Here is a 24,802-nt window from a genome sequence, read left to right as displayed (position 1 = left end):
CTGGACTTGTGTATCATTTATCATTTATTTTATACATCTGTATGACGACAATCAACACAGCATGTGTAATGGTGCCAACATACACATATCGTCTTCATTTTGAATGTCAGTATTTTACTTTGTTTTCATAAACATTTTATACCTGTTATTTGTGTCTGTATGTTCTCATTTTTTCCCTCTTGTTCAGCTGAAGCCTTTTATGAAATGTGTGAGCCAGCTGGATGGTTAGAAGAAATTACATTTTAAAGGTGATCACCTGCATGGTCATGTCATCGTGTGTCATACTTGTGATGTGGCTGCAGATACTGACGATAAATAACCGACAAAGTGTCTGATATCGCTTAACAATATTGCTGAAGTGATTTTAAAAATGTTTGTATGAAGTTTTGACGAAACTAAACTCATGACTAATGAGCGGCCTCAGCATTTGTCATTGACCCTCCAGCTGTTTGGGAATGGTACTAACTAAGCCTGGTTCAAGACCCCTGAATTGCTACCTAAATCTCCTACTTTTCTAGTGGTTCAAATAGTATGAATACTACAATTAAAGTCAAATGTTTGCACCAGTACTAACTTTTAAAGAGAAGAAACCAAGGAAACATCAAATCAGGTTTTATTCCAACGTTCTCCTCTTCGACTACACAAAGGTCCATTCAATTTTAGAGCTTTTGATTGTATCACAAAAGCTGCCTGGCAGTTGTCAAGGTTTTCAGATGTTTGATCAGTTTTTTATTTCTCTGAGAAATTCCAATATCCACTTTTATAGACTATCCTGGTGAGTAATATGGACTTAAATGTGTAACCAACAAGGACTCGCTCAGACAAATAAATCCTTTTATTAGTACCACAGTGGAGAAATTAGTCTCTCCATTTCACCCATATTCAGTTATTGAGCAGTGGGCTGCAGTGAAGCGCCCGGGGACATGGAATCTATGGGGAGTAGCGACTTCTAGGTACCAACACTTGATTAGCCCTAATTTAAATCATTAAGTCCTAAAAGTTGTAAAATACTTATTGCCAAATCAAGAGTTGTTTTCCTTCCTCTGTTCACATGAACAAGCCTGATGCCTTGTCACAGTTCAGCTTCTCTTCTCCCCTTTCACCCACATCAATCACCTGTAAGTCACACCCACCTCATCAGCTCAATCACTCTCACCTGCCCACTCTGCTGCACCTCCGCCCTCTGGTATATAAACCCCAGTGTCACACACACTCATTGCCAGATGGTTCTCTGCATTATGCCAGACGGTCCAGCGCTTACCCTCAGGCTGGTTTCCCGTTGCCGAGCCTGCATGTTTGGACTTCCCTGCCTTCCCTCTGGCCCGGTAAACTGCCATAGCCTTCTGTCCCTGACCACGAGAATAGCCTCTGCTTCCTGTCTGCCTTCTCCCCTGACGGCTTGGCATTTCTCCACCTGAGCTGATCCATTTGCCCGTTGAGTCTTCTGCCTGGAATAAAACTTTGTTCAACTATTCCCTGTGTCGTACTGCAACACACCCGTCGCACTCTTCGGTCAAACTCACTTGCATGGTTTGTGCAATGGCCTGCAACACTTTTTATCTCATATTTTCACAATAACTACAAAGAACCACTTAATGCTTCCATTTAGAGGTCCAATACGGCACCATTTAGAGAAACCTCTTCTTTCATTGTGTGCATTGGCCTCTCTAACTTTATCTTTTCACTTCACAACTGAACTGGTTTATAAAACACATTAGTGGCATTTCTCTGCCTCCTAACTTAAAATGACATGTGTTGTGTTGGAAACTATTCAGGGGTGCACAGAGGACTGAACCTCGATTGACTTAAGAAATTGCTGTGATACATGATTTTACTTGTAAAAAAAGTCCTTGACTCTACAACACCGGTTTAGATTCTTCTGTTCTTCCTTTGCTTTGACAGTAAATATTGAAGGTATTTTAAAAAAAAATGTATAAGATGTCCACCATTTAACCTTTCCACCATGACTTCTGCTCCTGCTACTGTTATAATGATAATACATTCTACTCTATCTTCATAAGTGTAGATATATGCCTACACTCAATGGAATAAAGGCACCACTTTCTTATCTATCACCAGATGAGTGTATGCCAGGAGATACACTGTATTAAATAAGCAGAAGTTATTATATTTGTCTCATTAACATTGTCTAAGTCAAGGATGAGATCTGGGTGCATATTTAAAATCATTTTGGCCTGTGATGTTTAGCAGAGAACACAATCTAAACCTAAAGTTGCTGTCAGCCGTCAAACTAACACATAGCTTTGCTCATGAATTATCCTCTTCTTCTTTTGTCAGCTCTAAATTTATGAATATTTTTTGTGCATCTTTGTTGTTCTTTCAGTTATATCACCCTGACAAAATCAAATCTAGTTCTTGAGACACTACTTTAGAGCTTTTCACCCTCTAACAGCTTGTTTTATGAGCACAGAGCCTAGCTTTTTTATAACATTGTGTTTATTGTGTGTATACTACAGTATCTCTACATTTTGTAATCAGTAAGCACATGTTGAGACCAACAGATTATCAGGGTCTTATGCAGTAAAGGAGTAAATAATGAAAATATATTTGTTATTTACTTAAATTACAAAGACTGATGATTATTTCTGACATCAGCTGCCGTAACAAGTTAATGTTTTTTACTCTTTGTTATAAACTTGAACATGAATTAACAGTACTGTTAGTATTAAATGTAACAACTCAAAGATCCGTGACAATTTCAAGATACACAAGCAGTCAAGAGTGTGCATAGTGTCGACAATACAATGTGTGTTCCTTGTTTTTCATTCAGAAACTGCAACACAAGTGAGGTGTCACTTCCCCTACAGAGGACTGAGATTTGAAGAGTAATTACAATTATTCATGATGTCGTTGTATATAATTGTTTATAATTATTGCTGACTCCTTGAAAGTGTGTAAAACATTCTTGGTTTGTGGAGCGATTCCCGGATTGCTTTTTGTGCCACAGTATTGCTCAATACATCTGACTTTGTTTATCAAACTTAAATATTTTGAATGATTTTACGCTGCTTCAGTTTGATTGCTTACAATGTGATTCTATATAAAAAGCCAAGGACTGAAACCAATGATTGAACATAGTTTGTACATCAAACTGGTTTCTGTCTGGTTAGTCCATGTGTCCTTGAGCAAGACACTTAACCCTGAATTGCTCCCTGTAGCTGTGTCTACAGTGTATGAATGTAACATGATTGTAAGTCGCTTTGGATAAAAGAGTCAGCTAAATGACATGTAATGTAATTGAATAATTCTTGCAGAGTCTTTCTTACTGAGCTTGACCAACAAAACCCATGAATACCCTCACATCTCTCTCTGTGAGCAGAAACTGACCTCTGTATCTCTGAATAACTGGGCTAACATCTGGTTGATAAAGCACATAATAAAAGAGAACTTCCCTGTGTTCTCTAGTCCTAAAAGTCTAACATTTTAAAAGTAAAATGCTCTCCTGTGTCTTGTTGGAAGCCCTTGAGGAATGCACTTGGAGCTGGGAGGGCTAGTTCTCTATTGATTTGAGAAAATTGCTCAGTACAAAATATTATTTTAAGTGTTGCACAATCATACTTCAGAGTGTGAACTAAAAGAAGTCCTTGACTCTACTAAATGAGTTCATATTGTGAATGAAAGTCATCATCGCCTGACTTGGTTAAATACACTTTCAAGTTTTTAAGAATCAAAGAGTAGAAAGACCAACAATTTGACTGAGAGTTTGATGGCAGCACTTTGTGAATATAAGAGGAGATGATTTAGCTGGGTAGCCTCGTGTATGTGGAGTAGTCCGAGAGTTACTTCTTTCACATTCTTCATGAATGGGTCATTACAGGGCACGTTAGTATAAAGGCAAGCATCCAGATATTAATGGTATATGTACATCTTACTGATGGGTTTCCTCTCTTCAGTTCTAAAACTCAAAGTATATGTGAGCTTTTAATATTTTAGGTTTTCAATGTGAGCACAGTCTTATTTGTTTTCATATATTCTTGTACTCCCTTTCTCTGTAATTGCGTTAGTATCTGGACTTAAGACCCAAACTATTCAAAGTTGTAATTTTGTATTAATATAAAATAAAAAACAAACAGAAAAACAGTGTTTAGTTTCACCTCTCTTTCACTTTAATACTTAATTCGGTACTGACAGCAACGTTTGAGTGCAGAAAATACATACAGCCTTTGATCATTTGACTGTATACTTTAGAACAAGACATAGATGCAAGTTCACACATGAAGCTTGCATGCTAAGAGTACAAGTGTGTTTACAGGGGTGTTAGGTGTGAGAACAATGTTTTTTCTCTTTTAGTATAATACCTCTATTAAAAACATTAAAATTGAAAACTGTTGCTTAATTCAAGACACCCAAGGGATTTTTTTTCCTAAGAAAGCCTCACTGCGTCTGATATGACTGGTGGCTGATATTTCTATGTAACTGCAATTACTGAGTCAGTTTTCTGGCTTTATTTTCTCCTCATGATTCCTCTCGCTCTCAGTCGGATCACCTAATTATGGTTTCTTTAAAGCAGCAGAGAAATGCACGGAAGTCCAATGTGGCATTGCCCTGTAATTAATACTTTACATACTTGAGACCACATAGGTCGCTGTTCAGCAACAGTTAGTTGAGTGGTTCTTTAAGACAGACTGTTAACGATGTTATTTGCTGGGATCAGACCAGGATTTGTGTGTTTAGACATCACCAACCTATCTGCATGGCTCCCTGTGGTATCAACGTTGGCGTCAGTAACTACTAAGCTGACGCGATACGCAATATTCACATTTCGTCTGGCTTTTCTTTTTTTTGCTGTCCATACCTGGATACAAAAGTATCTGGGATTTAGAGTGTTTATATCACGGTGTGGCAAAAAGGCAACAGGGGATGGACCCAAATGCCGGGAGACACGGGAGTAGAGGAAGGCTGAAGAGACTGCTACACAACACAGGCGACCACAGAAAGAACCACAAGGATAGGAAGTCAAACTATCACACAAGAGGCAGGACATTTCTAAATAAAACAGGAAACAAAAACCAAGATAGTGAAAGTTTAAACATACACATATTTGTATAAATAAACAATAAGAGTCTTTCATTTGCAGGAATCTTATTATTATTATTATTCCTTGCTGAGGGAGATTTAATTTATTTCTTGTTTTTGTCAATCTGATAGTCATCCCATCGAACCTACAAACACAACTCAGTTGATACAAATCTATTAACAACATGATAGACCGACGACCACTAAATCTTTTAATTATTTAAGAGAATTTCAATATAAAGCTGGTGCTCTGATTCATTTCAGAAAACATGTCAAAATGGTGTTATTGTATAAAACACAGTCCTGCAGAAGCAGAAGTCCCTGCATGTTGTTATGTGTGGATCTCTTGTGGAGTGCCATCTGTTTACTGACCTCTTGTAACTTTTTCTTTTCATTTTTTTATGAAATGACCTCTCCTTAAATGCAAAAAGAGCAGAATAGAAAACAAGTTATACGGTAGCAATGATTACCATCCAAGCAATGGAGCAATCAGAGCCTGAAATTGCATTGAAATTGCAGAAGCTGTGAACATTGATGAAAAAAAATTGAAAAGCTGGGTGGAGATTAATCTAAAAATATAATGTCATTATTTCAGCACTTTCACGCAAATCGTCCTTTAAAGAGTCAAACACAAATCTCCAAAATGGAGGAGACACTCGCTGGGCTGCTGGAGTAAATAATCTATTCTATTTGAACATTTACGTGAGAAAATGAAACGTAGATGTCATTGAAGGTGATTTTTGTTCCCAATACTTACAATATTTAGCAGTAAGGCTATTAAGGAATATTTATATGTTAATATTCAAATAAACAAACCACTGCTGCTTCGTGACATAAAAGCAAACATTTGTTTAAACAAATAAATGCCAGTAGAAACAGGCTCCACACATGACAGAGCATGATGCCTGTTTCATATTGATACATGTAAGAAAAAGACTAATGGCAGCCGATGTCGTTCTGTATCTTATAACAAACCACTCAGAGCCAATCTGACCATCTCATACCAAATAACAGAACACAGAGAATTACAGTTAAGGCCTCGCTGGACAGACGGAAGAAACCAGGAAGTTGTCTTCAGTGTCAACCTCTTTCTGAATTTTGATCGTTTCGTAGCTCTACAGCTACACAACAAAGAATGGATTTCTTTTTCAGCGGTGTATTTCAAACGCCGTCCCTCTAAATGTGCAAATATGCCACAAAGTATTCAGTAATCATTTCTTAAAGTCCTCAGAATACGTTTTATTAATGGAAAGAATGTTTTTGCTTAAGATCCTTGAACAAATGTCTGCCGCTTCTTCTGAATTCATCTGGTGCTTAGAGCATAATACAAACATTTCTAAACCAAATGAAATTTTAATGAAGCAAATGGAGAAGTTTAAACACAACAGCCTTCACATCCAAAATCCTTTTTCTGCTTCAGTTTGAACCCCAAAATTCCACTGAGCTGTTCAAATTGAGTGCAGCTCACCTGTTTTAACACACCGCTAATTTAAATGTTATGGTTTTAAATTGTTTTTACATTGCCTCGGATTGTCAGTTAAGGGTTAATTGTATGTTGTATATGACATTTTTGTATGTATATATTTTTGTGATTTGGGTAAATGGACCAGAAAGCATGCCATTGACAATTCTCCTTGTTCAATTCAAAACCGTCTAGATAATTCAGATAATTTCATTCAGATAACTCAGTGACAGTGAGTGTGTCCAGAACTCTCAAACATCATGAAGAGATATGTGCTGTCTGGCATTTTTCTCCGTTTGTATAATATATGTGAGAAGGAAGAAGCACGTCTGAAAAGGACAACTAAATAAAAACCTCCTCCCTCTGACGCATGTTGTTGTTACACATGTGACTGTGTTTAGAACAATGCAATCACACATAAAATGGGTCAAACTTAAATCGCTATTATAGTCATTCAATTGGAAACATTTTGCAGGTATTTACTTAAATTGTATTCCACATAGAGGCAATTTAGTTTGGCTTTAAAAGGTAAAAGGCTAAATAGTCTTTTTTATTTTACATAAAACTACTAGTTGCTTTCTGTGTTGACTTGTAAACCCACCACACATTTATCTGTGTAGAATACATATGGAAAAAATGATTACACCCAATATGTTAATATTATGTATATATATCGGCTCTAATATGATTTTCAAAAAACAATGTAGGCGACCATAGCCAACTCTACAAGGGGCTGCAGCTGCACAAGCATGCCTCTTCCTCTGCAAAATCTATTTTGCAAACCTCTTTGTTATAAAATGACCTTTTATAATCCAAAAGGTAATTATTTGTTTATTCTTTCTCGCTATGTATTCTCCTGAAATCCAGCTCCCAAGATACTGCAGTTGTACCTTTATGAGTAATAATTTAAATGCCCTCCACCGTGTTTAGAAAATAGACTTTTGATAGCTCTGGACTCTATTATTGCCGATGCTTTTGTACGCAACACTTTTAGAAGATTATTCTCCTCTTGTCTACAAAACTATAAACTCTAACTATCTCATATTAGCTATTCAAATGTGGACTCCAATGATAGATGCCCCTGTCAGAGAAATGGGAGAGACCACTTGGAAAATAATATGATGGTAGAGAAAGAGATGTTTCTTTCCTTGAGAACATTTTAATTCAAGAACATTAATTGTAGCGGCTGAGTATCTGCACAAAGTGAATAGATGTTCCCAAAATACAGAACAGAGATTCTAGTGTTTAGTTGACAGATTTTTATCCTTTGATCAGACGATTGTGTTCAGATTTTTAGTCAAATGCACCTACTGACTGTATTTCTGGATTACAGCAGCAGTATATGCTCAGGAGCTGATTGAGTGATTGAGACCAGGTGTGCAGGTGGGTGTGAACATCATATGAAACGCTGGCGGCTATAGAGCAGGGAGGGAATAGCAGCCTCTGGAATGATACGGAGTGACAGGCAAACCCTAAACGCTATTGCCCTTTTTACACTCCAGTCATTTCAACATGTCAAAGCAGGAAAATAGAAGTGGTAATTAATGATATTAATAGTAGCTGCCTTTTAATTAAGCGAGACAGGCCCAGGCTCACTGGCATCGTTCATTACTTTCCCCTGTGCTGTGACAAGTCAATCAGGGATAGACTAAGAGTGTAACCAGAGTAAAGGTAAATATGACTCGAGAGTAAACGATCATTTCACACACAGCCCCACCTGTCCTGTGTTTTCTTATTTAGTCCTTATCGGTCCATCGTTTATTTAAGGTGGCATTTCATCCACCAGGTGGAGACCTAGAACGTGTTTTCACGTGCAAGGCTGTGGATCGGCTCTTTGACGCTGGATTAGTGCAGTGTGCAAATGAACCGAGGCGTCAGGAAATGACTGAAAGATGAGCCAGAGACACTGGAGTAGCCATGAGCAGCGTTGATATGTCCTTAAACACAACTTAAATGTATTTATTTTTAATCGCAAAACAACCAAAAATACATTTATGGTGATGGTTGTGTTAAGTGAAGTGTGTAAATTATTATTTAATATGTTTTTATCTGGTGCTTGTTGTGATGTGTGGTTGTGCCCCCGGTTTGGAGGACATAACATAGTAATGTATTGTACAGGGCTATAACTAATGTTTTTATAATAACAACGTGAAAGGGGTCCCTCAAAGTGATGAACCTAGAGAATTACCAACTGAATAGCTCCCCTGAGCTTGAAGAAGCTTTATAGCTCATTGTTTAGATGTCCGACCCTAACCTTCCATTTCTGGCTCACTCTCACTGCTCTCATGGTGTCGTTTTCAACCACCAGGCAGACTTCTGTACAAATACACAGTTTACCTGCTGAACATCAAACAGCCGAAAGACACAGTTAGCGACTAGTTCTGGAAGAAATAGAGGAACATTTAGAAGCTTAGGGGCCAGATATTTCCCTTGATAGTTGATGAATACTAAAAACAAAGTTAAAAGGAAGATCAATATTGGACATGCATTCACCACGTGTAAAATACGACAAGAAATGTATGATAATGTTTCTCTGTAACTGCTGGATGTGAAAAGACAATTGTCTGCTAACACGTTTACCATATTAACTTAAAGGGTGATGATATGATATTGCAGGTTTAATGTAGGAGCTGAATGCTTCTTCCCCCACTGCTGCCAGTCAGGTATAATGTATACAATACTGTCTTCCACTTACAGTATATATACTCCCTTTTAATATGGCAGATATTACATTTTTCTTTTTGTGTACCAGTCATTTTAGAGACCTTGTATGAGTGACAGCTCTTATTTAAGATCACCAGAAGCTCATTATTAGAACGCTGCACTGACAAGAAGAAATCTATCTCTTCCTATTTTAAATGCACACTTTTGTAGTTACAGTATATATTTTACGGTGTAAGGGTTGTTTCAGTTGAAAGCATCATACCAGCGTCTCTTAGTTTTGGTTGAGGATGTGACTATAAATTGCTCCCTGGGTTTCTTGTCAGCCTCATCCTCTGACATTTAAGCTGGGGTAGTGACAATGCTCTTCAATAGCCCATTGTTCTGAACCACTATCATCAGTAAAACCCAGGTCCAGGGAGCTGTGCTTTTTCACCAAAAAGCAGAAAATGATCACCCATAATCAGACATTATACACCAAGATGTCTTGAACAGGGGCATTTCCAGCCATTAGGTGTAATTACACTCCTGTATCTGCCTTTATATACCTCTGTATTCATGTCAAATAGAAGCCCTGCCTGCCCCTCATGGAGGACAACAGCAGTTCTGGCAGCAGTTAAGAAAAACACCCACAGGTAAGGTAAGCTTGGCAATACTGACCATGAGGATGAGTAGTTTATGTCTAGCGGTCGAGGAACTCGCTTGTGTTTGTTATTGATTTGTGCTAAGGCCTCAGAACAGGAGAATCTATCAAATGTTTTCTGTGCTCTCCACTATCATCAGCGCTATTTGAACATGCACATTTGTGGTTTGTGCTCTTTTTTAAATGTATTACATGTGCATCAATTTCACTGCATACATTGTGTGCCAGACATTTTATTTTACAATGTCCATGAAGCCCTATGCCTTTGTTGTAAACATGTACACAAGTAGCAGCTAAAAGCACCGTTTCTACAGAAATCCTTCCTTCTCAATTTTTTTTGTATCACCCTGTAGGTCCAACTCAATTTTTGCCAGATGGCAGAAATTGGATGGTGCGCTGATTCTCTTTGATGGCAGGACATAAAGCTCTGTTCTAAAAGCATGCATCTGTGTGATATCACAAAATCCTCTGCCTCAGATACAATCTGCCTGCACATCTGGTTATAATCACATTTTAAACATTGGTTATGCAATAATCTGTCTTTTATGTCTGTGTCCGCCTGGCAGAGTCTTCTATTGAATAGACAACTGAGCAGCCACAGATATTAAGAGATGTGTAGGCAACTATCAGGTATGCAAACTCTTGAAAACTGTGATTGAAAAAACACCAAATGGCTGCAGGAAAATATAAATATAAAATATAAATATAAAATGATTCTGTTGAAACTTCATCAAGTGACCCATTTGTCCTTTAAAACCTCCACATACAGAACTGCATTGTGTTGTTCTTGTAACTATATGTACAGTACATTTTGGGGTACTGACGCAATTAATTTCAAGAACTAAATATTAAATGTATCAATTGATGTGCAGCCGCTGTAACTAAACGTTCACAGTTAATGTAGCCATACCCCAAATGTTTCCTTCTCTATAGAAAACACAGCAATAATGTATTTCCTTAATTATACAACACATATAGTCTTGCTATCACAAATGTACTTCATTTCTAAAAGGTTTGCAGTTATGGAATATTGCACATGCACTGAATTCATCACTGTCGAACATTTCTGCACAAATGCAACAGTAATTTTCATTAAGACCGTTGGTCCAGACCTGCTTTTTAATGGAGCCCTACTTAATGACCAGAGTGGGGGGCAACTGCTTGTACCACAGACATTTATTATATCCTGCATAGACTAAATTATCAAGGGCAGAAAAGTGACCTTGCCAGTCTGATTCATTTCAGAATCCATCTGGCAATCATTTTTGTTTTAATATTAGGACCAGGAACAAATTATCGTTCCTGGTCCAGTGTAGGAAGGCTGTTTATATTTTTTGACCTGATCATCGTGACCTGGCACATCATAGGTTACCATGGTGACCAAATTGAAGCAGCATCACGGGACCAGGGAAATATTCAATACTTTAACAATTCATCATAGTTTGGTGAGCTCACGGTGAACACAACCAAAACAAAACTTCACATCACATACACTAATCACCTCAGGACCTTGGGTGGCAAACCCAGACAACTCATCAGACTGAGAGTTTGTAAATACACTCACGTACATTATATAACTGGGGAGGCAAAATGCATCCCTGTTGGGCCTCAGTGTAATAATCATGCATTTTAAGAACCTACTGTGAACTCTGACCACCTGCTTCTTCCACTGTAAGAAGTCCAAGATCCATTGACACAAAGACGTTTGGAGTTTATCATACAGCCTGGAGGGTGGAAATGTATTAAATAATTAAATAGTTATAATCAACAAACAAAATGACACTGCATCATTGACTGAGCGTTTTGTTTTGTGTGCAAGCTGTTAGGTTTGAAGAACAACACTGGACAAGTACCTGCAAACCAGGTGCTCAAACATCTCTATTGTTACAGACAATGTTTGTCGTCATTCAGGCAGATTTGGTGGGATTTTTCCGACTGAAAGCAAAATTAAAACATGCTTGAGAATGAGGCAGTGGGAGTTTTCAGAACATGTCTCATTTAGACCAGTTTAGTTCTCCATCATCTACTACGAAGAAGGTTATTTTATAGGATCAGATAAAATGCTGTGAAAGGCAAACCTCGTGACCAATCAGCTTTCTCCATCCATCCATCCATCCATTATCACCCGCTTATCCGGGGTCGGGTCGCGGTGGCAGCAGGTTCAGCAGGCCGACCCAGGCTTCCCTCTCACCCGCAGCACTTTCCAGCTCATTCTGGGGGATCCCGAGGCGTTCCAAGGCCAGCCGGGAGATATAATCCCTCCAGCGTGTCCTCGGTCTTCCCCGGGGCCTCCTACCAGTTGGACGTGCCCGGAAAACCTCTAATGGGAGGCGTCCAGGAGGCATCCTAACTAGATGCCCGAACCACCTCAGCTGACTCCTTTCGACACGAAGGAGCAGCGACTCGACTCCAAGCTCCCCCCTGATGTCCGAGCTCCTAACCCTATCTCTAAGGCTGAGCCCGGCCACCCTACGGAGGAAGCTCATTTCGGCCGCTTGTATCCGAGATCTCGTTCTTTCGGTCACGACCCAGAGTTCGTGACCATAGGTGAGGGTTGGAACGTAGACCGACCAGTAAATGGAGAGCTTTGCCTTCCGGCTCAGCTCCCTCTTCACTAAGACGGACCGGTACAGCGCCTGTTTTACTGCTGCAGCCGCACCGATCCGCCTATCGATCTCCCGCTCCACCTTACCCTCACTCGTGAACAAGACCCCGAGATACTTGAACTCCTTCGCTTGGGGTAGGCAGTTTGCCCCCACCTGGAGGGAGCAATCCGCCGGTTTCCGGCAGAGCACCATGGCCTCAGATTTGGAGGTGCTAACTCTCATCCCTGCCGCTTCGCACTCGGCTGCAAAACGCCCCAGTGAATGCTGGAGGTCACGGTCCGAGGAGGCAAACAGGACCACATCATCCGCAAACAGCAGAGAGGCGATCCCGAGACTCCCGAACCGGATCCTCTCCGCCCCCTGGCTGCGCCTAGATATCCTGTCCATGAAGGTCACGAACAGGACCGGTGATAAAGGGCAGCCCTGGCGGAGGCCAACACCCACCGGGAACGTGTCTGACTTACTACCGAGGAGACGAACACAGCTCCTACTGCAGGCATACAGAGACCGGATGGCCCGTGCCAACGGGTCCGGCACCCCATACTCCCGCAGCACCCCCCACAAAAACCCCTGAGGGACCCGGTCGAAAGCCTTCTCCAGGTCTACAAAGCACATGTAAACTGGTTGGGCAAACTCCCAGGACCCCTCCAGTAATCTTGCGAGGGTAAAGAGCTGGTCCACTGTTCCACGACCGGGACGGAATCCGCACTGTTCGTCCTGAATCTGAGGTTCGACAAGCGGTCGGAGCATCCTCTCCAGCACCCTGGCATAAGCTTTTCCCGGGAGGCTGAGCAGTGTGATACCACGATTGTTCGAGCACACTCTCCGGTCCCCCTTCTTGAAGATGGGAACCACCACCCCGGTCTGCCAGTCCATGGGCACTGTTCCCGACCCCCATGCAACACTGAAAAGGCGTGTCAACCAAGACAGCCCAACAATGTCCAGCGCTTTCAGCATCTCAGGGCGGATCTCATCCACCCCTGGCGCCTTGCCACCAAGGAGCTTTTTGACTACCTTAGCGACCTCTGCCAGGGATATGGGTGAATCCACCCCAAAGTCTTCCGGCGCTGCCCCCTCTCCGGGGGACATGTTGGCCGGGTTTAGGAGTTCCTCAAAGTGCTCTTTCCACCGCCCGACGATGTCCCCAGTCCGGGTCAGCAGTTCCCCCCCCCTGCTGAGAACAGCCTGGGGTAGACCCTGCTTTCCCTTCCTGAGCCGTCGGATGGTTTGCCAGAACTTCCTTGAGGCCAACCGAAAGTCCTTCTCCATGGCCTCCCCGAACTCCTCCCATGCCCGAGTTTTAGCCTCCGCGACCATCGTCGCTGCAGCCCTTTTGGCCCGCCGGTACCCGTCAGCTGCTTCAGGAGACCCCTGGGCCAGCCAGGCCCGAAAGGCCTCCTTCTTCAGTTTGACGGCTACCCTCACCCCCGGTGTCCACCACCGGGTTCTAGGGTTGCCGCCACGACAGGCACCGATGACCTTCCGGCCACAGCCCCGAGCAGCCGCGTCCACAATAGAGGCTTTGAACAAGGTCCACTCGGATTCCATGTCCCCAGCCTCCCTCGGGATTTGTGAGAAGTTCTTCCGGAGGTGGGAGTTGAAGACCTCCCGGACAGGATCCTCTGCCAGACGTTCCCAGTTCACCCTCACTACACGTTTGGGCTTGCCAGGTCTCTCTAGCCGAGTCCCCCGCCATCTGATCCAACTCACCACTATGGAGTCGGCAGGCGGCGCCCTTTCCAGGACCCCTCCCACCGACTCCAAGAAGGCCGGATACTCCGAAATGCTGTTCGGTGCATAAGCACAAACAACAGTCAGAGCCTTACTCCCCGCAACCCGTAGGCGCAGGGAGGCGACCCTCTCGTTCCCCGGGGAAAACTCCAACACAGCGGCGCTCAGCCGGGGGCTCGTGAGTATCCCCACTCCCGCCCGGCGCCTCTCACCCTGGGCAACTCCAGAAAAGGACAAAGTCCAACCCTTCTCCAGGAGCTTGGTTCCAGAGCCCATGCTGTGCGTGGAGGTGAGCCCAACTATATCTAGCTGGTACCGCTCCACCTCCTGCACCAGCTCTGTCTCTTTCCCCGCTAGTGAGGTGACGTTCCACGTCCCTAGAGCTAGTCTATGCTGCCGGCGATCGGCCCGCCCAGGTCTCCCGCCTGGCCCGCCGCCCGGTCTACATAGCACCCGACCCCGATAATTCTCCCTGCGGGTGGTGGGTCCACAGGGTGACAGCTGCTCCATGTTGTTCTTTCGGGCTGAGCCCGACCGGGCCCCATGGGCGAAAGCCCGGCCACCAGACGCTCGCCGACGAGCTCCCCTCCTGGGTCTGGCTCCGGGAGGGTGCCCCGGTTTCCCTTGTCTGGGCAAGGTGGCTACAATCCGTGGGCTGCTTATCATCAGGGTTTGTTGAACCGCTCTTAGTCTGGGCTCTCCCCCGAGACCTGTTTGCCTTGGGAGACCCTACCAGGGGCTGACGCCCCGGACAACATAGCTCCCAGGATCACTGAGCCACTCAAACTCCTCCACCACGTTAAGGTGGCGATTCATAGGAGGAGCTTTCTGTACACTTAAAAAAAAAGTATGTTGTTATGCCACATTCATATTAAGTCGACAGTGGTGACAGACCATTAGAACAACTCTAATGTTCATGATTACTTATCTTATTGCAGTGCATACTGAATGTTTATACATGTACAATTGGTTGGCAATAGTTTTTTGTACTAAATATAAATCCCTGCTGCATTATAATTGTGTTTGGGACAACAATTGAATCAAAGAGCTATAATCATATTTCATCAGAATTGTCCCTGAAGAACATGACGAGGCAACTTTGGGAAACAGAGTTTTTTGAAAACCCAATCAGAAGGCAAAATGTCGTGAAATATACTTACTGTGAGAAACAGTCTAACTCCTTTCATCAAAAAAGGAGCATAATCTGTTCACTGGGATTAGGTGTGAAGTGCAGATCAAATAAGAAATGTTAATAGTATCAGTGTATACATGTGGATGTTACACTGTGTAGCTTAGGCCGAGGTGGCACTTATACAGGTGAAATTTCACAATGTTTAGTGGCCCATTGCTTTTTCAACTATGAGGCTGTTATACACATTCAGAATATAAGGACTAGCCTGGGGAACATAGTGTACATAATTACACTAATAAATAATTGTCTTCAGGGGTCAGTGAGGTAGTCTGCTCATTTTTGATAGCTAGCGTTATAAATGACAGAAATCTTCAATTTACAACAATTTATTCAAATAAAATAAATAATAAAAAAATACTTTGCAGTCTTGTACTATAATATCAGAATGTCAGATGATTAGATACAACATCTACATATATATGAATGGACTCTTGAGCAGATCGAATAAGGGGAGCAGCTTAAAACTGTTATGATATGTATGAGCTGAAAAACAGAAACACGTTTTTTAAGTTGCCACAAGGGGCCATTTCCAGACACCTTGCTTCGAACATGTTCATCAGTTCATCAGTAAGCCTTGAAAGCAGCATTTGATTTATTATGAATACACAGGGCATTCTGACTATTGAAATGTAATTTGTGGTTTTCCCTCAAGCTGTTCTGAATCATATGGTAACAAACTAAAAACTTTTGGGTTTATTTAGGCACATTTGCTCATACAAACAAAACAAAACAAATGCACTTAAAAAAATGCAATGAATGAAATAATCAGAAGCTCTACTGATTGGGATGTGGGCTCCCCCACTATTCATTTAACCATTAAGTGGCCCTCACTGATCTCTGAATAAAGCGAATCAGCGCGGCTGGCTGAGCAGTCAAAGCAGAGAGCCAGCAAAGCACCTGGCCTTACATGGCTATCTGATTAGAGGAGGTTGCAGGCCATGATCAACCAGGCCAGGCCAGGCAGTGGCCGATCTGGAGCAAAATGAACTAAACCAGGCTAATTCTATTGCACCATGGCCTCCCTTCGAGGCTTGGAGCAGCAGGTTCAAATCAAAGCCATACGATAGCAGAGACCAACCTTATCAACTAGAAGAGAGGACTGGATAAACTATAGCTTCACTGATTCAGAACAGCTGATTGGTGTTTTCTGGAGCATGCATTTATTGATTAAACTTTATTATCTGCCAAATAATACATAGCTCCCAAATTGGCTTCCTTCTCTGACATATTTTGTTGCAGCCAAAAATGGCATGCATGTTGAGATTGACACGGGGAAGGCATTAGTAAGAGATTTTTAAACACAAAGGGTTTGGAATTTTTACTAGTTTTATCTTTTTTTTCATTTTTATGAAAAAGATATTTGCAGATGGCAAAACCCAAACTGGATGGATCATATATACATACATATATATTGAATAATGTAGAAAAGCATAAAAAAGAAGCTTGGTCAGTCATGCAACACACTGCACGTAGACATTAGTAGCTACATTACAGATTACACATGGTTTACATGTTCAGATGAGGCAACGCATGACACATTTTGACGCACGGGTAGTATTTACCAGGTTGATATATTTGGATACCGACGTGCTTGGAACCTACAACTGAACAGCGGTTTTTAGGCAGTGTAACCCAATGTCCAAGTTCAACTATGAATGGAGAAAACCAAATCAGAGGATAAATCTTTGCAGGTTCAAGGCATTTAAGACACACTGCAGGGAGTCACTAGAAAACACCAAAAGTCATGAACTGGCTTTGGGCCCATTATACTCATTAGTTATTGAAAGTAAGGGATACTATTAAGCAATTAAATAGACACAGAGGCACCTGAAAACAGCAGTGACGAGAGAAAGTGTTTTTTATTTCAATGTTATTCCTGAACGACTGCTGCTTCATGACAGGGTCGGTTCCATTAGCCTGTTTTTGTTCAGTTCGGGAAAATGTGTCCGCCATTTGTGGCAAAGTGTACACACAGTGCAGTGTGCAATACAGGAGAGTGTAGGTCTTAGTAAGGCAGTAGTCTGAGCATTCATGTTACAACATTTATATTTTTTTGTAAACATTTTTTGGCTTTACAAGTTTATAAGGACTGTCTGTACAATGTGGATGTCTGGCCAGCAGGTTCTGTAAAGTCTATGAAGGCCGTTACGCTGGTCTGTCTTTGCAAGACTTACCACCTGGCCAAAGTAGGTCATAGGTCATTGTCCCAGGGCCCCCAAATGCTCCTGATTTAACAATTGAATTGACAATTAGTTTGGAAATATGCACCACTAAAGCAGCATCGACTGATGTGATTAAGGCCTCAAAGTTGGTCTTACCTGGTTTTGAGGTGCTGTGTAAGGATCAGATTTTAAGACCTTCTTTATTTCAATTTTGTACTTGGCTATTCCTAAATTAATGTGTTTAATTGAATAACCACACAGTAAATCAAGGATCAGCTAGTGTTCTTGCATATAAACACTGTGTCTGTTGCACAGAGAATAAAGGTTAATCGGATTATGACCATCAAATCTAAACCCTGAACTGCATGCGCATTTAATAAGAACGAAATGATGAAATCTTGTTGTTGGATGCCATCATCCAACTGATTTGCATACATATAGGCATGCAGGATTTTGAAATAACGGCTAGACTTATAGAACAAATATTTACAAAAACAATCAAATCGATGCTTCCTCTAAAATACTGCTCCACACAGCAGATACTTGACTTCCACCAAATACTGAAAATAATGAAATATTTTGCCAAGGCCTGGGCAAAGTTCAATTGTTTACAAGCGACACAGTATGTGTTTTTCTTTGTAAGTGCTGAAGTAAAAAGCTGACGCGGGTGTGTGTGTTTACAGAGGGGTGGACCTTAAACACCTGTCTCTAATAAGTGGAACATGCATTCGAACACGGGACTCTCCCACTCTGTCCCACACTCATTCGCTCATTCCCTGCTGACACGTTTGTCTTGTCTCCTTTGCCGCCTATACAGCTTACCCTGCTGCTCCCGCTCTTATGTGGCGACACCCTATATTCCTCAACACCTGAGTGGCTGTGCAGGAATAGTGTGTTAGTATAGGGTGAGCTCGGTGGGTGAGCTATTTGCTGTGGTGTAAACAGTTCAGTGGCTTTTTTCTCCTCCTCCTTCACCACATGCAGGAATAATGAAATATAATAACTGCACAGTGACTACAGAGATAAGAACATGAGAAATTCATCCATCCATCATTTAACTATACTCATTTGGCTCAGTAACCTACACAATGTCGTCTCTTCTGGTTGCACTGATACTGTAGACTTCTCATATGAAAGCATTTTCTGACATGACACGCGTGTGGAGATTATTTATAACGTGTAGCTTTTAAACACTGTCAGCTGATGAATCAACACTCTGAGCTCCTGGAGTTACCGCTGCAATCATCTTTGGGGGAAAAAGCAGGGATTTTTATTAATGACGGCCTAGATACAGCTGCATTTTGATGATTAATAGTTTGTTATTGAGGGAACAACCAACTCCCAGGACGATATGAAAGTGATACGACTGCTGACAATGGCTTTGAGTGGCTGCTGCTCTGCCATGAAGTTCACTCTCAACAGATTGCGGAATAATTAGAAATAGACAGTAAAAGATGCATTGAAATACAATCCTGTATAAAGAACATTTAAATCATACAGTTCCCTGTGTTTCTCTCTCAGCTAAACATGCAGAGACAGGTGTTAAAAGGTGTTGATGGATGTCTTCGGAGGTTGCAGTCGTTCGTCTTCATAGATCCTTTTCTTTTGAAGGATTGGTGTCAAAACACTGGCTTCTAATGGATGACTTGTTCAGACAGGACCACAGATGTGTCTGTGACTGGGGTTTCTGTCTATAAGTGTTTGAACTCGCTCTTGTAAAGCTGGCCAACTCAACCTTTATATAAAATATAGCAGGTCTTTTAACACATGTGCATTTCCGACAATATATGAATTATTCCATAGCAGACAAGGTAGACTTATTAAGGGGTAAATACATAAAATAATGCAGCTCAGTGAATTTAAATGTATCTGTGTGCTTTCAGTGATACCCGGCTCGAGGACACCATTTGTTAAACTTGTGATCATAACTTCACAAAGTTTCCCCACATCCAATCTGCATGAAGGCCTGCTTTCAACACTCCTCTCTCCTGTTTGAATGTGGCCAGATTTGTGAAGTCAGCTGCTGCCTTTAAGTCTTGTAGGAAATATCTTATCCCTGAACTGAGTGATAAGTCTGTCTTGAGGGAAAACTACATAGTACATAGAAACCATGAACAAATTTATAAAAATCGCATTGTTGGTATATATTGTGAATTTACATTGTATCTATGGCTCAAGTAATCTTACGTCCCTTTATGTATCCAAGTGTCAGTTTAGCAAACAAACATGAGTGCCCCTAGAAAGCATTTGTACATACAATTGTACCTGTATCATTAATTGTAACAGTGCAGTGATGTTGTGAAAATGTGTACAGTCCTGTTTAGACATCTATAGACATATGAAATTGGCTCAATATATACACATATACTCACACACACACACACACACACACACACACACACACACACACACACACACACACACACACACACACACACACACACACACACACACACACACATACATAGCCTTCTCCATTGCTGCCCTCAGACATTCTCTGTCACTCGCCACTTTCAAAACAGCACTAAAAACTCATTTAAATCTTCTTTTAACTTCTGATGCTAGTTAACTATGTTTTTGGTTTTGTTTCTTACTGATATATCATCTGTCTTGTATTCTATATTTATTATCATTATTATTATTATTTATTCTATATATTATTATTGCTTCTGTTACCATGTAAAGCGCTATACAAATAAGATGTATTATTATTATATATATATATATATATATATATATATATATATATATATATATATATATATATATATATATATATTTGTACTGTATTGATAACTGTAGCTGGATCGACGCTGTTACAAGTGGGCTTCAGGGCTGTGGAGCTGTAAAATCTGAGCTTCGTGGTGTCCCTGAAGGCGTCATCTCTCGGGCTGTGTTGCACCCTCCCTGTCCCTGCTGCCGCTGCCCGCTGCCCAGGCTGGCTGCTGGGCTCGGGATGACGCCACCTCTCGCTCCGCCCCGGCGAAAACTCGCTCTTTGCGTTCATTTCATTCCTCTTCCCATTCCGAGCATTCTTCGCATCTCTGTCAGTGCGCGAAGCGATTCACCTACACCTTCCTGGCTGGCCCAGAAACACCAGAATAACTTGACATAGTATTAAAAAAAATACCCCGTAACATCCCATTACTCAAAAAGGGACATTTTATATGAGATATCAATAACGAGGTAAGTTTCAATGGTAGTTGCAGGTAAACAAACTGGTTGTAGACTTTCTGCTTGTGAGGTTTTAGTGGACGTCTTTGGAAATATTAGACCATTTATTAATAATGTCGGCTTATTTAGGTGTTTACTATTTACCCCACGGCGTGAAGTAACGTTAGGTCGTCTGTTTCCACCGCTGAGATAGATGGCCGATGGTCCTGGTCGCTGTTTGCAACGGGGTGCTCACTTTGAACACTCACTGTTGCAGCCGATGGCTTTGACATAGCAGCGAAAATCTTTGACATTTTTCACATTTTTTTGAGAAGAATCCCGACCAGACGCCCCTATAAAGAGCACCGGGGCCGGTCTGTCCTGTGGCAGATGAGCAGAAAGTCCCGGCAGGATTCATGGATGAACTAAAAAAATATTTATATACCGCACGAATAACGATTTTTTTTTTTTGGACAAGATGACGGTTGAACAACGTTGCTGTCTTCCTCTCCGTAGTTGGCTGGGGGACTTGTTGGAGATCACGCCGGAGCGTTTTCGGACCACCTCGAAGAAGAAAACACGGTGGAGAGACTTGTTGCTTCAACGCGTTTGGACGGTGATTTCTAATCGCCATCGAAGTTTAGTGTAAGTACATTTTATAATGTGTGTTTGCTTCTTCTCCCGGCAGTGTGTGTGTGCTCCATGTTGTTACTGTAACTCTAAACGGAACCGAGTGAACCGGGGGAAAGGGTAGCTTAAACCCCGTTATTGTTTGGTGAGTTAAAGCTCCTCTGTGTCCCTCCCTGAGGAACTTATGCACCCAAAATCACCACTTTTAGAAAAACAATGCATTTGCATTTAAAAAAATGAAAGGTTTTTGCGTTACTTTGGTGGTTTAAAATGATCTTGAAATGTCCTGTTTAAGCCAAACTCCTTGGTTATCTTTGGGGAGGACAAGTAGGTTAAATTTACACTTTTATTTTGGGGTTTTCCCCTTTCCTTCCTCTACTTTGGGAAATGCCTGCTCAGCTAAAACTGAACTCTCCTCCAACTGTATGCCAGCTGTGGGTGGATGTGTGTCACAATGTCTGGCTTCTTACAAGGATTTTTACCGTAACCTTTTGTGGACTCTGGGACAATTAGACAGGCTCTTCTGCAAAGGGAGTGACGAGAACAAGGCCTAAAGCTTTCATGTGCACCAGTAAAGTTGGCTTACAAAGTGGGTGCACATCCAGTTGTAGCAGAAGGATCTCCTCTTTGTACCAGACTTGGTTAGTCTCAACTTGTTTTAATCTCTGACACTTAACTGGATATCTTTGGCTTTAAATGGTCAGATTTGGTTTGCTTTGAATCAGGTCACTGTTTAAACGTCTCAGATATGCTGCTGTGATTCAATCAGAGTGTGTTTATACTTTATTAATTATACAGTTATGAAATAACCTCATTCGTTCACTTGTGAGCTTTCCAGTCATGCTTTTACAGTATCTCAGTCAGCTGTCTAGTCACACTAATCTGGATATCTCATGGCTTTAGTTGTGTTTCATCATAAGCTCAGGGAAAATAACTTATCACCTCTTTAAAAAAAGAGATTGTGAATGTTACTATTTTGTATTACAGTAAGTTTAGCAGTGACACATCTGAGAAATGGGGTGAAAAAAGACCTGCGCAAGCTTGAACAAAATCCACTTTCAGTTCGTAGCAATACTACTAAGTTTTGGCTTACAGTTAACTTCTTTTAATTATTGTATGTAACTTATTATAAGAAGAAAAGACATGGAAAAAGACAATGATTTGTATTTAATTAGTGTGACATTTCATTATGAATTCCAGGAAACAGTCTCAATGATTTTGGGGGCGTGATTCCAGACATGTCACAATATAAATCTGCTCGCTTGGAAGAAAAGAATTAGGGGTAGAAACAGATGCTTTGTTTTCAGCTTATGCAACCAGAGGACCTGTTGGACGCAAGCCTGCATAACGTTTGTGCAATAATAAGATGTTGTCTTTGTTTGACTGAATGAGACTCTACCTCTGAAACTAGGAGTTACTAAACTCCCTCTGCTTTTGGATGGAGCATTACCAGAGGTGCCACCAAGGGGGGCCACAGTCACTGTGATACAGTGGCTGCCCCCCCTGTGCTTGCATAATATGGACGGCCTTTGTGTGAGTGGGCTTGATCCCAGTAAATGTTTTGTTCCTTACAATCAACTTCTGCAAATGAAATTTGTTCGTTTGAATTTTGGAGGAAAAGAACAGCTAGCCTATTTAAAGAACAACAAATTGCCTCAAACACACACATATTTATTTATTTATATATATATATATATATATATATATATATATATATATATATATATATATATATATATATATATCCCCTTCATGTCAAATGTACGGCTGTATCCTCCCTGCCAAATTCCTAGATGACGAAGGTCGGAACAACCAACTTTGAACTAACAAAGGCTCTTCAGAAACCTATGGTTTACCTCCTTTTTTATCGTCGACAGATACATAACATTAAAACAAGATCGCTGTAATACTCAAAACTGTAACTGTGCCGATATCAGTCTATTCACGTCAAACAATTTGTAATATCAACTGTAAAATATGAAACTATTCCGTAAAGGTGCTAAAGTCGAAACTCGGAGCGTTATTAAAGCAGCAACCACAGCCACCACTCTGCACTGCGCTTGTATGTCTGTTGGCTCTGGTAAAGTCTAGCTAACACGCTTAGTGCTGTTAGCACCGTTAGCTCCTCGTCGCCATGTTGAGCGTAATGCAGAGCTTTGAGCATTAGGCTGTTTTCGTATATTAGAGACTACAACATAGATATGTTCACAGCTATGACAACACTGAGCCTGTGTCTTTCTGTATATTATAAGTCTAAACATTTAAATAATTTGGAGTTAGACATTAGCAAAAAATGACATGTTATTTTACTTTTTGATGTCATTGTATTACATTGTATACTTCTTAATTGGATAGACAGGCGATGTGTAACTTGGTTTTGCTGCCTTGTTGAGGGCTGAGGACAGAGAGAAGTCTCTTCGTCTGTTGTGAAGTGTGGACAGTGATGTGCTTTTGTGAAGTACAGAGTGGACTGTATTACTTCTCGGGGCAAAGCGAGACTCTTCTTTTCTTCGTTTGTCAATACTGTTCGAGGTGGTTAACTTTTCAGAAAAATATATTTTGGCCAAACATTTGTGAAATGTCTTTGTTTAATTTCTTCTTCACAAAACATTGCAAATATTAATGTTTTTGTCTGTCCCGTGAGCCCCGCATCATGCTCTCACCAGTCTCCTCACCATATTTATTATCATGTTTATATATCATTGTACAAACATGGTAAGATCTTTAAAGTAATGACAGAATATGATAATGTTTACTTATAATTGGTATATTGTGAGGATGAAGCCAGAAACTCATTTGAAACATAAAATACAAATGCCAAAGTCGCTGAATGACACCTAAGAAAGAAATCAAACTCCTTTTAGCTACAAGGATTATTGTCATTATTTCTGCATTTTAGAATAACATCAACTGGTTCCTGACTGTTTTTAATTATAGCACATTAAGAGATACAGTCTGTGGTTGAAAGTCCTAGTTGCCAGCTGGAGAGAAGCACCTGCGTAGTCCGTGCTCCATGCAACAGGTGCTTGAGACTCGTTATGTATTTAGTTTCTTAGGATGGCATCTCTCGGGAAAATAAAATGCAATTGGATTCACACTGAGCAGACAGTGTTTGTGTGCTCAGTTGAGGAGACGTCTTGGTTTTTGGTTCGTTAATTTTAAGTTAGTTGTATTGAATAACTTATTCGTTACTGTCAACTCTTAAAGTCTAGCTAGTTCTCAGTTTTTTGGGGTTTCTGGATACTCCATAACATACATGCACAACCAGGATATTGATGAAATAAAACCTTCACCTGACTGAAAATACAAATGTACGTCTATTTCTAGTAAGAGGCCTGTGAAATTCCTCATGGGAATGTGGACATGTTGCCTCTCACGTTTTAATTGAAATGATATCAACACAGTCATTAATTGTCTAATTAGATGTGATGTATGTCAGGGGTAGAATCACATCAGAACATCAGTTTTCTTTGCGGTCAAAGCATGCTTTAAAAAAAAGAAGAAAAAAGGACACTCTTGCAGGCT

The 24,802-nt window shown here is 41.0% G+C and overlaps 1 protein-coding gene across 2 annotated transcripts in view; it reads left to right on the top strand.

Moving 5' to 3' along the window:
- The first annotated feature begins 20,534 nt into the window (after positions 1-20,534).
- The window catches only part of tead1b (TEA domain family member 1b), a 47,757-nt gene continuing 43,489 nt past the window's right edge, over positions 20,535-24,802 (top strand). The window contains exons 1-2 of one of the 2 annotated variants that reach the window (XM_034529427.1): positions 20,535-20,680; positions 21,164-21,292. The gene's annotated coding sequence lies outside the window, so the exon portion shown is untranslated. Of the gene's footprint in view, positions 20,681-21,058; positions 21,293-24,802 lie in introns of those variants that run through there. The other variant, XM_034529428.1, reaches the window with a different exon arrangement.

This window comes from Cyclopterus lumpus, chromosome 3 (genome assembly GCF_009769545.1).
Source record: "Cyclopterus lumpus isolate fCycLum1 chromosome 3, fCycLum1.pri, whole genome shotgun sequence".
NCBI classification, from domain to species: Eukaryota; Metazoa; Chordata; class Actinopteri; order Perciformes; family Cyclopteridae; genus Cyclopterus; species Cyclopterus lumpus.
Note: the sequence above shows the minus strand (reverse complement) of the source record. Positions and strands in the feature narration are given on the sequence as shown.